At 45.5% G+C, this 12,086-nt stretch overlaps 1 long non-coding RNA gene across 5 annotated transcripts in view; it reads right to left on the bottom strand.

Annotated features, from left to right (window-relative positions):
- Positions 1 to 11,655, bottom strand: part of LOC102550434 (uncharacterized) — a 40,880-nt gene extending 29,225 nt beyond the window's left edge. For 2 of the 5 annotated variants that reach the window (XR_010052799.1, XR_010052800.1), the window contains exons 1-3: positions 10,347 to 11,655; positions 6,360 to 6,587; positions 2,909 to 3,103 (exon numbers count right to left, since the gene is read on the bottom strand). This is a non-coding gene — a long non-coding RNA (uncharacterized LOC102550434). The remainder of the gene's footprint in view (positions 1 to 2,908; positions 3,104 to 6,359; positions 6,588 to 10,346) is intronic. The other 3 variants (XR_010052802.1, XR_010052801.1, XR_005506187.2) reach the window with 2 other exon arrangements.
- Between the last annotated feature and the right edge of the window lie 431 nt (positions 11,656 to 12,086).

The raw sequence follows: 12,086 nt of genomic DNA, 5'->3' as shown, positions 1-12,086 counted from the left end.
GAAGAGCAGTCAGTTGCCTCATTCTCAGAAAGCCTCCCTTTCCCCCTCATGGCAGACTTCCTTTTGGTCTCCAATCAATTGGTCCTAAGTGCCATGCCTAGGGTTTCTAAGTTCCCACCTTCTGCCAGGATTGTACTTCCCAGTCCCCTTGTATTTGGGGGGGAGGGAACCATATGGCCAGTTGCAGCCAATTAGCTGTGAGTAGCCATGAAGTGAGTCTTAGACCACAGCATTCCGTCTTTCAGTCTGTCCCTAAGAGCTTCCTCTGAAGGACTGTCTGCTCATCCACTTGGGCTGCCATAGTAATCAGAGCCATTCAGTCGACTAGCAGGGGCAATCACAGGGGACACAGCTAAGTGTCGTCAAAGCGCTTGAAAGCTACATGGTTTTTATCCTCAGCACAAGTACCCTCGTTGGCTGCTGGACAGATAGACACGCCAACGGCTGTCTTGGCTGCACATGAACCGCTGCTTATTTGTTTCTTGTAGTGTTGGTGTGGGATTGAACACGGCCTCATACTGCCTACGCAGTCTACCACTGTTACTCCCTCGGCCACCAAACTGCTCCTCAGGGTCTGCCCTGTTTAATGAGCGATGGCTGACCACTTCACAAAATTCACTGAGCCTGCCTCCCGCATGCTCACCCAGTAACACAACTGCATGCTGCCTGCATGCTTGCCCCCCAAAGGAGTACCACCAAGTGTTCTAGGAGCCCCTGACCAGGACAGGCCCCAGAAGAAGCAAGAGGTAGCTCCAAGCCTGGAGAGCCAGCAGCCACTGGGCAGAGTGAAGAGAGAGGCTGGAGGTCTCCATGAGGACAGAGCTGTGAAGGAGCAGCCCAGACGAAGGGCTGAGCTGGGCCCATTCCGTGAACACCAAGTGGCTGGGGATGAATAGCTGGGGTGGAGGTGTTGTGGGCAAGTGGTAGATTCATAGGAGATGGAGGGCGCAGACGCAGGTCCCCAGGAGCCCGGTAACCATGGCAACAGAGATGTGCACAGGCTGGTAAAAAGATGCTCAGAGATTTCAGCAAAGGGATACTCGGATCAGGATTGTGTGTGGCTGGAGAAGAGGAAGGAGCTTCTTCTTTTTTTTTTTTCTTTCCTCTTTTTTAATGAGTTGGCCAGACAGAGAGAGACTTATGCCTATGTTAGTCATAATTCTCTGGGGGAAAAATAGGGAGGTTGAAAACCATAAAAATCTCTAGAGCAGTGGTTCTTAACCTTCCTAATGCTGCCACCCTTTCATACAGTCCCTCCTGTGGCGGTGACCCCCAACCATAAAACTGTTTTCTTACTACTTCATAACTGTAATTCTGCTACTCTTGTGAATCGTAATCGGGGGTTGTGACCCACAGGTTGAGAACCAGTGCCCTGGAGCAAAACACAGAGCAAGAGGAGAGCAGTGGGGTGTGGACATTGGTTACAACTTGGGGCCACTTGGTGGAGGGAAAACCAGGCAGCAGGCGGACGTGAGGATGCTGGAGGGAAACCATAAGATGTGCAGAAGCAGAGGCTGAGAGAAGTCGGCCAGGAGGTGAGAGAGCCTCACTAAGGCAGACACAGCCTTGGGCAGCGTCCTGGAGTGAACAGGGATACTCAAGAGGAAAGGTATAAGTAGTCAGAAAGCACCGCAGAGTCAGATCAAACCCAGAAGGGGCGTGGCTGTAAACTCAGCCCCAGAGTGGAACTGAAGAAGTCAGCAGTGAGCAACAAGGGCCTGTGGTGACAAGGGTACAAGAGGTCCCCTCAAGGGACTATTGGAGATTGATTAGGAATGAAGTTTTAGCCTGACCTCTTTGATGCAATAAAGACATGATTCAGGAAGAGGGGGTGCAAATGGTCGAGCAGACTGTAGCAGTTCTCTGAGAAAATATGTGGTAAGATATTATCCATAGTGTGTGTGTGTGTGTGTGTGTGTGTGTGTGTGTGTGTGTTAGCTTTGAATGGTGTTCAAACCAGAGAAAGTAAACTTATGACAGATTCTGAGCTTTGAAAATTGCTTTCTAAACCTTCCCCAGACAATTTACTAAGAACTATTTAAGCTTATTTTTCTTGATAAAGAGGGTAGTGCTAATAGTGTGCAGATGGCATGTGTGTGCATATATATGTATACATGCACATGTCTATGTATACATGTATATATACACATATATAAGCACACATATGTGTATGCAAATATCTGTGTGTATATGTATGTAGATGTGTATATGCACATGTCTGCATATATGCACACACATATATACATATTTGTATATATGTACATATCTATGTTTACAAACACATATGTATACATATGTATATGTGTGTATATATGTGTACATATATATGCACATTTCTATGTATACTTGCATACATGTATATACACATGTGTTTATACACACACACACACACACACACACACACACACACACACTTAGCAGAAAGCAACTTCAGAGCCTAATGCCTTGTTTTGTGTTGAGCACTCGGGTCCTTTTCCTCTTTCCCTGAAACCTCCCTTCTCCTACTGTGGTAGTCACTCCCCCATTACTGTGATAGAATATCCTGACACAAGTAACTTAATGGAGAAAAGACTTGTCTTGGCTCACAGTTCCAGGGTACAGCCCATCACAGCAGGGAAGCTGTGGTGGCAAGGGCTTGAGGAAACTGGTCACAGTGCACCAGCAGGCAGGAAGCAGAGGAGTATGAGTGATTCTGCTCAGCTAGCTTTCTCCTTTATGTGCAGCCCAGGACCTAAAGCCAAGGAGTGGTGCTACCCACCTTTAGGGCAGGCCGTCCTCCCTCTGTTAACCTAATCAGGATAATCGCTTGCAGTTGTGTTTGGAGGCCTGCCCCCTAGGTGATTCTATAGCCTCTCAAGTTGACAATCGACACTCCCTATCTTACCCACTTAACCAAGGATCCTATTACCTGATCAGATGCAGTAGTAGGTAATTCTGCCACCAGGATATTGTTGCGTTTGCCTCCAATGAACCTACATCAATTGTGGTATGGTGCCATACCAAACAGGTGGCCATCTCCCTTGCTATATACTGTTGGTGTCTGCCAAAGGACCGTGTGCTAAAGGCTTGGGTCCCACCCAATGCACTACTGGGAGGTCGGGACCTGGTGGGAAGAAGTAAGCTGTTAAGGGCCTGCCCTTGAAGAAGGTATTGGGAATATAGCCCCCGCCCGCTCTTCCAGACACCTTGAGAATAGCAGGCCTCCTATTCTGTGTGCTTCTACCGTGATTTTGTCTCACCACAGAACCAACCAACTACAGACAAACCTCAAAAACTTTGCTTGAGCCAAAACAAAGACTTGAGTTTTTAAAAAACAAATTGATCCATCTCTCTTATTCATTAGGGCAATAGAAAAACCACCAAACCCCTGGACCTCCAAGCGCAGTGGCTTAAAGACCATCCATTTTGCTCGGACAACCATCTTTAGGTAAGAGAGCCTGCCCCGAGAACTGACTCGGAGATCTCTGTTCCTTTCATCTTGCTACTGTCACCTCCAAAGTCATTGATTTCCCTTGTTGGTCTTTAAGATCGGAACTGTTAAAGGCATTTCCACTTTCCTACTTCTAAGGAGGGAAAGAAGGAATTAGGGGGTTTCTTTTCCGACTGAAAGCTTGGGAGTAGCGTTCTGTCGTGAGACGTCCACAGAGCTGGTTGCAGACATTGGCCGTCAGCTCTGGTCACTGCTGCTAGGACCAATACTGACTCTGTCCATGCTCCGTACAAAACGGTTTAACTTTGATCTCGCAGGTTGTATGGCTCTTTTCTCTCACAGCTTTCTTCTTTTCCCTTCAGGAAAATGTCTTGCCACAGGGTTAGCCATTGAAGCTAAACCCAGGATTCCTAATTCTTTCAGCCTCCGCTTCCCGACCTCCAAGAGGCTCAAGTGCAGGGCGGCGAATGTGTCGTAAGGCATAAAGGTGGACACTGGGTCAACTGGCCATCAAGGGGAGAGTTGAGGTGCATGATCTGCACCCTGGCCTGTCTCTGCCTGGGGCATGCCTAGCCCTGTGTCGTCTACTGGAGGGCGATGCGGCAGCGCCACCGTGTGGCCGCGCGACATCAAAGCGCTGGGGCTCCACCCGCTGAGGGTATCGCGCTGCTCAGCCAGGCGCCTAGTTAAGATGCTTGCCAGGGAGAGCGTCTCCTCTGGTCCTCATATCGATTTTCTTGCACTGCCCCCTGGTGGAGCCGTTTCTATCCCAAGGTGTAGAGGGTTTATGCAGAGGGACAGTTACTGTCAGAGGCCGCAGTCTAGCTGTCAACGTGCGTACCTTGGTGGTTTGAGAGCTCTGGTCTCAAAAAATGAGGATAACAAAAAGCAAACAAAAGTCCCCGGAGAGCTCACGGCCAGCTCATGTGTTTTCCCGGGGTCCGGAGAAGAAATGAATATAACTCACAGCCCCTGAGGAGGGTGCCCAGACAGACATGGACGGTCACAGCAGCAAGAACCATCTGCCTTCAGAGTCTTTAGCCATCCAATGTGGCACCCTGTTCCAAACTTGATGATTCCAGGGATTGCCCCAGGGGGCTCTGCTCCAGCATAAATACTCCCCACATTCAGGAGGTTCCTAGTAGGCTGTGTTCTGGATACTAGAAAGGGAGACTTAACACCTCACACTTCTATTGCTATGGAAACGTCCCCCCATCCCCCACCCCCGCAGGTAGACAAATGCTAAACTCCCGCACTAAAAGAGCTATAGGGACCTTTAACTTATATCGGTAGAGGATGCAAGGAACTGGTCAAGATCAGCCAGTTAACATTCTCCATTAGGAGAAGATGAAGCCTCCATTCCATGGCTTCTCCGTTCACAGACATCTTCAGAGTGAAGAGCCTGAGAAAGACCCAGGAAAGATGGGGATTTGGGAAGAGAATTGGAATCCAGAGATCTTTGATCTTTCCAATTCTCCTTACTCAAGCCGTTCCCAGCTTCCTCCCTGTCTTGTTTGCAGAATAGGATCAAAAGCGCTATCAGTACATGCCTGTAATAGCAAAAGAAGAGACAGTCCAGTCTTAAGGATCTGCCCCTGGTAGTTAGGTATTCCTGGGGGTGTTCACAAATAGATCTGGACCTGGCTCATCACTTCCAGCTTTCCGAATCCATTCTACTTTGTAATGAGGGGCAGCTAACGGTTTTAAAGCACCTGCCAAGTGTAAGGGAGCTCCATGAATCAACACGTTTGCTGTTTGCAAATATTGCAAGCCTTGTGATTAGCATCGTTGTTCATGGAAGGAAACTGAAGCCCAGTGAAGTATTTCAACAAAGGTCACTCAGAGAACACCCAGCCTTCTCAAGTCCAGGTGCTCCTTCAGCCACCATGCTGCTCTGAAGAGAAGATCCGAGAGCACCCGTGAGCTCGGGAGCCTGGAGAGGACAAACCTGTGCCCCCAACAAGTTTGCAGTTAAAGTCCTGGGTAGGACCAGGTTTGCTTTTCCTTTCTCTATGAGAGAGAAAGATGTTAAGATCTTCTCGTGTGCTTGTCCCTCATCGTTCTGTGTGGGAGGAAGGTGTTCTCTGCATCTGGGAGAAATATCATCTCATCACACACAGAGACCCACGTGAACCCTGTGGTAACCTCTTAGAGACAACATCCTCATTCTCTGTGGAGAAAGGATACTTGCCTTTTACAGCTTTTTCACAATGACAATAACAGTAATACAACATGTTTTCGTGTTTAGAGACAGGGTCCCTCAGAGTAGTCCTGACTATCTTGGAACTTGCTCCATGGATCAGGCTGGCCTTGAACTCAGAGATCTGCCTGCCTCTGCCTCCTGAGTGCTGGGATTAAAATAATGTGCCCCACTGCCCAGCTTTCTTTTTATTTTTTGTTTTGTTTTGTCTTGAGAGGTGTGCGTGTCTGTCTGTCTGTCTGTCTGTCTGTCTGTCTGTCTGTCTGTGCAGCCTATACTTTGGATAGTGGAGTGGCGGATTGTATTTCTAAAAGCAGCTGTCCCAAATGCATACCATCTTACCCTTACGTAACTGAGATCCTCCCTTTGCAAATTCCTAAGTGAACTTAGGATGCTTTCTCTCTGTCTCCCCCACTCCCACACCCGGGTGACATTTGTGCCAGCCTCAGTTGGTAGATTGGGACATCACTAGTGTGCATAACTTCTGAGACAGATCATAAAAACTCCCTGTCCATCTGCTCTCTCGGGACATTTGCAGCCGTGTTTTGAGGTAGTCATTGGTTGCAGGGGAACAAAACAGGTCTAAGTGCCCCGGCCTCCAACTTCTTAAACTATAACTGAATAGAAGTCACAAACGATTTTGGCAACAATAAAGGGTTTTGGAACAAATAGCGACCCCAGATCAGTCTGGATGCATAATGAATACAGAGCGCTATGCACACTGCTCACCTGCGGGGCACTGAGAGAGCTCACTGCGGCCTTGGTTCTGAAGTCACAGTGTGAGAGAGCGTTGTGCTCACCACACCTTGCATGCTCTCCCACCGTGCAGTGCCAGTGAACGCAGCTGGAGCACGGGCCTCATATTCCAGATGTGTCATATGAGCTGCAGTCCTTTAGCGTTTGTTGTTGTTCTTACTGTACAGAAATAGCTTCATTCTTCTATAGAAACACACTGGTCTAATTACAGAAAACAAAGGCACTTAACATGTTCCGGCATTTTCTTCAAGAGGTAAGTATTAAATTACTATATCTTTAGGTTCCCTTGTGTCACAGTGCTTGGTTTTGTTTTTTATTTCTTTTTAGGGTTTGTCTGTGTAGCTCTGGCTATCCTGGAACTATCTCTGTAGACCAGGCTGGCCTCAAACTCAGATCTGCCTGCCTCTGCCTTCCAGGTATTAAAACTGTGTTCCACCACTGCCCGTCCAGTGCTCGATTTTAAAACTTGAACTTCGAATTGCTGATGAGTTCATTAAAAACCATTAAGCGAATCTTGGTTTGGGATAGCGCAGGACTTCCAAATGCCATTTTTACTCTGAAATGTCCCTACACACCCTTATGTCGTGTGCACTATGTATTTATGTGAAGCAGTGGTCGCAGCATCAATAATCCTAAAATCAAAGCATCAGTCAACTCTGAAACGCTTTGACGAACTCTACATCCTGCACTAGCAAGATTTCACTCTTTATATAAAAATAGCCAAGCGTATTCATCTCGGTGGTGTGCGAAATTGCTTTCCTATTTAATATGTGGTAAGGCTGCACATACGTATCTCTCAAAGAATTGTCTTAAAATGAACCTCTCTGTGGTTTATTGTCAGTCAATGTTTGATCTATATACCTGTCCTATATTGTTACACACGTAGCCTGTGTAGAATTATCTTAGGTGGAAAGGGGTCCTTAGTCACTACAGAATACTTGTGGGGAGGCTAGCTTCTGAGCCCCTTCAGCTAATGCTGTTGGGGACAGAGTTGTGCTCTGCCCACATTGAAAATTCAGGAGCTCAACCATTTATTACCAATGGGTTAAGGCACTAAGTTTGGGTGGTGTGATGGCTGTGAACACTTTTGTTATCTTCTCTCTTCAGTGAAGTTTAGGCAAATCCACTCTTAGGCATACAAAAAAAAATTTCCCCAGGGAGAGCTTTGAGGCAGACTCACGAGACCCAAGTCTCAGTCTCAAGGGGGCAAATCTCCGACAATGGCGGTATGCTTTGAAAACACTAGCAAATCGTGTGTGGTGTAAAACCACACAGTGCAATGTCAGCTTCCTGATTCTAAGGACGCTCGTTTAAGAATGGAGTGATAAGAGGGAGTGGTGTGTGATGGGAAAGGAGGGATATTTGAACTGAGCGACCAGTCCCTCAAGGGCCAGAAGCCTTGAGTATCCGGCCTCTGCTTAGGACAGAATATCTCCAGCAGCTTCCACTCACAGACATAGATACCCTCCTGGGTAGCCTCCTGAGACCTTGTCTATGAGTCCCCAGTTGGCCAACACCCTGGGCCAGGATCTCTCATTTGGGAAATGAGCTAACATCAATGGAAGGGGTTTGTGGATTGGTACCACACATCTTGTTCCCTGCTCCCTTTATCCTGGCTACACATTTGTGTGAAAATCCTCCATCCTCAGGAAAGGCATTAAAACGAGAGCCTGCTTCTGCCTGTGTGGTCTGATTCCTCTCTCCAGAGACCATGCCATGCTGTCTCTGTGTCTGTCTGTCCATGGTGTTAATAAGTTTTCTAGTAAACTTATTCCCCAGAGATCTGTCTCAGTGTTCTCTTGAACCCCACACCCCAAAACCCAGCTTTTGTTTGTGAGATTGAGTGTTGTCAAAGTGAACAATCTCCGGGGAGGTGACACTGATGTCAGGGTGGGGGTCTGAAGCTTCAGCACCATTGGTAACATCCTATTAGAAAGAAGAACGAAAGAAAAGACAGACAGACAGACAGGAAAAAAGTAAGAAAGACAGAAAGATGAAAGAAAGAAAGAAAGAAAGAGAGAGAGAGAAAGAAGGAAAGAGAAGAAAGGAAACACCCCAAACTTAAGATTCAAAGCAAAGCCTACAGTGTTGAATGTCTATTAGATTAGAGTGTGAGGCTTATATGAACATTGCTATTTAATTTTTAAAAATACTCATTGTATCTGCTATGTATTCTTTTTTTGCTACTTTATTTCTTTTTTTTTTTTTTCTTCTTTTTTGAGACAGGATCTCTCTACATAGCCCTGGTTGTCCTGGAACTTACTCTGTAAATCAGGCTGGCTTCAGACTCACAGAAATCCCCTTGCCTCTGCCTCCCAAATCCTGGGATTAAAGATATCTGCCACCATGTCTGGTTTTGAATGTTTTGAATGTAAAACTTTCCACCCAAAATCTCAGGTCCCAGTCACTATGGCTTTCATGAATTTCTGTGCTCCATGTGTGTGCCTACATATGCTGATAATTAAAATCAAGGCCTTTGGGATTGAAGGACCCATCACTCAAGTCAAATGTCCGTCCCCTCCCATCACACACCATCCCATCCTACCACACTCTTGAGCCCCAGCCCAACATGCATTAGGGTATGGGGTTTAATCCCAGACACAATGTCAAAGAGGGAAGAACCCAGAATTCCTTCAGATCCCTTCTGTGCTTACACTCGTGCCTCTCCCTGGAAGATGGGTCACAGAGATTTAGATTTGCAAATCATCCCCTTGTCTCTTTTTGTTCCCACTCTCTTCAGGCAAAAGAATAATCCTCTGCCTTGGGCTGAGTTCAGGGAACCTGTCGAGCATCACTAAAAGTACTTCTCTCACAAGTGGGTTCTGCTGTGACTGCCATTTCAAAGACAGTTTTTTAAAAACGAACGTTGGATTAAAAGCTATTTGCTATTATTTTAACACTACAACTTCTATTATTCGCCCCCCCCCCAAAAAAAAAAAAACTTCCACTGCAGAGCAAGGCTGAACCAAACTTGTTAGGACTATACCCTTAGCCTAACATAACGAGAAAGTTGTTCATGTTACAGGTAAAGAAACAGACCCCAACAGTGGTTCTCTCCTCTCCTGGTGAATTGTTCACTCTTCTCGATCTACTACAGTGGGAAGCTTTTCTGCTGGCACTCCCAGGAGACCAGTCCACATCCTGGGACTCATGCTGCATGCATATTCTTCCTTAATCAAAATGATTAATCATTCATTCATTGAAAGAATGCCGAATTTTGTCAAATGCTTTGCAGTAAACTTAACGACACCATTTGTTAGAGCTCCCTCATTGTTTCCCTTAGGGAGAAATATCCTTGGACCACTTCCCTGATCTCAAGCAAATACATAGTACTGACTTTGGAAAATCCAAAAAGAGATGGGTAATCCTTTTCCTTCACGCCATCAACTCCAGCAGAGCTCCTACTTGAGACCCCACTGAACCATCCTCCAGTGGTTAAAAGGCTCAAGGCTGACTTCTGTTACTATGCCTGGTCAGGGCCTTGCAACCCAAGAGTCCAGTTTCATGACAACCTAATGGCCTTCTTTCTTTCCCCTTTGGGGATGGGTGGTGCTAGAATAGAAATCATCTTGAATATTGTTTTTCTCTTCCTTCTACTCTCAGACATTTTAACCTGAACATTAGGAATAGTCTCCAATGTTTTGTGAGGCTTTTTCATAAGTTTAATAATTTATACAGTTCTAATAATAATTTTATAAGATTTTGTCATAATCCTACCCATTCAGTTGAGGACTTAGCTCTTTGACATGAAGTTTTTAATTTCTCTTGAGCCATTTAGAAAACCAAATAACATGGTAACCCTATAACCCAGGCTCACCATATTCACTTGACCTACCTTTGAGCAAAATTGTCACATGGGGGACTTGGGCTGTCCATGGCTACATTCCTAAGTGTTTGAAGGACACTGAATAGCAAGAGAGGATGATTCCAATACTCAGGTAAGACAAGAAATTATCTTACCCGTCTTAGGTCACTGGGATACCAGGTTTCAGCTATCCAGTGTGGCAGGCAGGGTTTAAGTTAATCAAATGTGCTGTTGAAAGAGAAGGGCCGCTGCCATGCCAACACTCTTCCAGAACTTCCTAAGAACAGCTGGCTTGATCCCAGAGCCTTCTCATGTCACAATGGAGACTGCTGCACACAGGATCTCTCTGATGCAACATGAAAGGGGATATTGGCAAAGTACACCATTCAATGACAATGCTATATACCTCTCCCCAGTAGGGTCCAATAGTCAACCGTTGTCTCAGAGAGGCCACATGCAGGCAGGGGAGATGGCTCTGTAGATAAGAGTAACTGCACCTAAGCACTGTGTCATCAAAAGAAACAACTCTTCTCTCAAAGGAATAAGAAACACAGTATATCTACAGGAAACATCATGAGTGTCCACGGCCCAGAAACCATTTAGATTACCCTCAATATAATGTTTCAGTGTGGAGCATAATGCTTTAATTGTGGAGTTTTGTAGTAACAGAACAAAGAATAAGTCAAGATATTTAAACAATTGATTGTTGGAAACATCAGAAGGTACAGAAAGATGGGTCTCCTCTGCCATCTGATGATGCTCTTAACTTTTCCGTGAATGGAAATCCATTAACCACAGGATGTTAGGTCAAACAGAGGTCAGCATGGAATGGCCATTTAGGGGGCAAAGGCTAGCTTCGAAATTAAAGATAAAGAGTAATTAGGCCCTGGATTTACAACACTCCAATTTCTCCAAATCACTACAGTTCTAATCAATCAGTTGTTTCAGGAATTCTGGTTCGCATTGATAACCTGAGTTCAATTCCTGGAACCCACATGGTGGGTAGACTGCCCAAGTTCTGTGCCAAACATGTTTACTCTTCTTCTGGTGTTGTTATTGTTGATGGAGTGTCCAGTGTCCTAAGATCTCAAGTCAGACAATCCTTTGGTTGAGTTTCTTCCATAAAGTGGGTGGGACTTCATGTTTTTGTCTTACGGGAATAGCTCAGACAGCTGTGAGCCATTTTGCACAAAGGGTGCTGTTATACATTCAAGTGCTCTGCTCTTTGCACTGAAGGGCATATGTGGGACATACGAAGGAATTCCTTCATCAAGGCAAGTTCTGATCAGGAGTCCTTGCAAAGGCCAAAGCACATCAGGTGCTTCCCTTGTGCTGGTAACCCAAATGAGCTACTCTCCCTCCAAGCATGTCTCTCTGCAGCAGAGAAGGGAGGAGTGTCCTTCCTGTGAGCAGTGAATAGAGTGGTCCATGGATTTTCTCCCTAAGAGGAACAATGAGAGCTAAGAAATGGTGTAACTAAGTTTACTGTAACAATTTGACAAAATCCTCTACAGTATCCTTTCATGGGGCATGTAAGTCAGAGGAGGAAGGATTAATAATTTTGATTGAGGAAGAAAATGCATGCAGCATGATCTTGGGAGAGAAAATCCTAAACAACCTACAAAAGAACGTTAAAATAACAACAAACCCTACCCATGTCCAAATGTAGCAGAGTTTCATTTGTAGACCAGCCATGAATGAAAAGCAATTTCATTTCTGTAGACCAGGACTGGACTTTGAAGATAAAACTAAGAAAACCATCTTCTTTACAACAGCACAAAATAGGAACAAATTGACAAGTATAAACTTAATAAGGATACAATCTATGAGTAATTTCTGAAAAAAATATAATTAAATGGGAACTGTGCCTTGTGCTGAAGGACTTAATGTTGTTA

The sequence above is a fragment of the Rattus norvegicus genome, chromosome 6 (genome assembly GCF_036323735.1).
Source record: "Rattus norvegicus strain BN/NHsdMcwi chromosome 6, GRCr8, whole genome shotgun sequence".
NCBI classification, from domain to species: Eukaryota; Metazoa; Chordata; class Mammalia; order Rodentia; family Muridae; genus Rattus; species Rattus norvegicus.
The sequence above is the reverse complement of the archived record's forward strand: the minus strand, read 5'-3'. Positions and strand labels throughout refer to the sequence as shown.